The sequence below is a fragment of the Microtus ochrogaster genome, linkage group LG4, assembly GCF_000317375.1.
Source record: "Microtus ochrogaster isolate Prairie Vole_2 linkage group LG4, MicOch1.0, whole genome shotgun sequence".
Taxonomy (NCBI): domain Eukaryota; kingdom Metazoa; phylum Chordata; class Mammalia; order Rodentia; family Cricetidae; genus Microtus; species Microtus ochrogaster.
The window spans coordinates 49,760,652-49,763,361 of NC_022030.1; positions in this window are offsets into that span (position 1 = coordinate 49,760,652).

Genomic DNA, 2,710 nt, shown 5'->3' on the forward strand with positions numbered 1-2,710 from the left:
TGTAGACCAGGCTGGTCTCGAACTCACAGAGATCCGCCTGCCTCTGCCTCCCGAGTGCTGGGATTAAAGGCGTGCGCCACCATCGCCCGGCTCCGTCACTGAAATTTTTATGACTGTAATTAGCCAGTCATGTCAGAGTCTTTACTGCTCTTTTTCTTTTTCTCCCATAGTGGATGAATCATTCTTCTTTGAAAGACTTCGCACTACTAAAGTCCTTAGCAAGTGATTCTTTGATAACTGCAGCTATGAATACATGGTTTCAGCTTTTCAGTTCTGGAGGAAAGGAAGAGAGGCAAGGATTCTATCTACTATCATTTTTTTTTTTGGTGTCATCTTATTCCTTCTGGCACAACAGAATGCTGTCATCAAAATCTACCCTGTCCATGGCTCCAGTCAGAGGTAGATATGGCAGTCGAGCCATCCTAACAATGACAGTGAATGGTATAGTGGCATAAAGCATGTGATTTATAGCTGCAGAGTTTCTGAAGAGATCACACATTTGATGTCTCTGATCCCTGGTGTGAATGGAAACACACACTTAACCTTTGTACTGGAATTTGTTTTGAAGCCATGAAGAGACCAGAGTGATATAAATGTTAAGAGAAAAAGAGTAAAAATGCAGGCAAATATTATTTTGTATGACTAAATTTATATCTTTGGCAAGGGAGGGGACCATATTTCTCTCTTTCAGTGTGGTTTTTCTAAAAAGGATTAGAAGGAGGACTCTGCCTACATATGGTCAGCACTATCCGATGAGGAGGGGTTCTGTACAGAATTAAAAGGAGAAAGGAGAGAAGCCAGCAGAACGCCATCATTCTTTTTTCTTCCACTTTCTGACTTGCACGAAACAAGAACTCTCCTCAGCCACACACCTCCAGTAGCTATTTTGTTCCTCCGAAGTGTGAAAAGCCACACGAAATTAGATTGAATTCTCTGAACTCCCTTGCCCAAATGCTTTCTGTTGTAGGTTGCTTCTGTCTGGTGTTTTGACCAGAGGGAGGAGAAAAGCAACCAACACCACACAATTCTGCAAACTTTTAGAGTATTCCTGGAGAGATAGCCACCACACTCTACCTTATACATGCTAAGCAGTTTCATTATTCCTTAAGACAACTTGTTTCCTACTTGTTGTTATTTGGAGAAAGTATCTTAATTGTTAAAGCTGATTTCAATCCTGTGTTTTGGAATTTGCTAAAGTACATCCAAGGTGCTAATAGGGGTATATGTGTAGAAACTCCCAGAAATGTCTCTGGATAATTATTTTAGTAGTGGACTCCCATGACAAAGCAGAATGCTAAAAAAAATGGGGCTGGAGTGGCTTGTACCTTGCCCTGTTCCACTCAAATTCTGACTGGAAGTCAAAAGCTCTAAATACACACAGTTTTGCTTTCATCTCCCTGTCCTTTGAATGAATAAATGCTATATAATATCCTAGGATTCCTGCCATGTAGAATGAGCTCTCAAAAAAAAAAAAACCCACGAACCAGACCTCAAGGACAACATCTGACCACAGAATCTATCCACGAGAGAATATGGCTGCGCTCACAGATGGCACCTGCCACCACAGTGCTGTAAGACTGGTAAAACAGTCCCAGGGTATATCCTGTCAAAGATTCTCCATGAGCCAGAGAGTCAGCCCCCTGATGAGCATTGGTATCAACTCTTGTAGGATCCAGATATCCAGATTTAGCAAGAAGCCTGCCATGTTAGTATAGAGGATTTGCCCCTGATGTTCGATGTTTTACAATGTTGATATGAACATAGAAAAGATCGTAGCCCTTCATGTTTGCCCTTAGTGACTTTCTCACTAAAGTATCCCTTATTTATGCCTCCACCTATGCTTCAGCTGTGAATATCCATTTGTTTTTGTGTTCAGGTTTGAGAGGACTCTTGAGTCTCATGTGGAGTATTGACACAAAGTCATAAATAGAGCCTTCCTTACCATTTAAACAAATATCAGAAAAACCTTTGTTCAGTAACAGAAATGGTTCAAGAAGTTGGGCATTAGGCCTGATCCTAGTGTGACCACTATATCCATGTTTTCTCAGAATACAGAAATCAACTCCTTCACTGAAGAAACTAAGACTTTTTTCAAGGTAAGTGCTTTATCAGGGTGACTCAGTCTCATCTCCTGTTAGTATTGTTGCAAACTATTCTATTCAAAAAACTGAATGACTATTCCTGGGACAAGTATTCAGGGTCCTGAAAAGTTGTTCAGGGGAGCTAAACTCTTCCAGCCATGTCTTGAACATCTCCTAGACACTTTCCTACCTCCCATCCAGCTCCCTTGGTTGTCCTTTGAAAGCTCAGTTGTCACATCTGGCTTCCATATACTTTCTTCACTCGACGTGTGGGTACAAGCTGACTAACGTCAACTTAATTTCTGTGAAAAGAGCCATGTCCCTCTCTTAAGGCTTCAGGTAACTGTGATTTTGTGAAAATAACAGTCAGATACTTTTGTTTGATACTAAAGTTTTTACCTTCTTTGACTCTCTAAGAGCAGTGTCCTACAGAAATTCTGATGGACATAGTAGATACCATGACTTAAGTATTCTTTGAGAGACATCACACATGTGATAAAGTATTAGTAGATTTTGCATCAGAGAAATTTTATTAGTTATGATTCACTTTAGGAGTTAAAAACAATTCTTTTTTTTTAATTTATTTATTTATTGAGGATTTCCGCCTCCTCCCCGCCACCGCCCCCCAC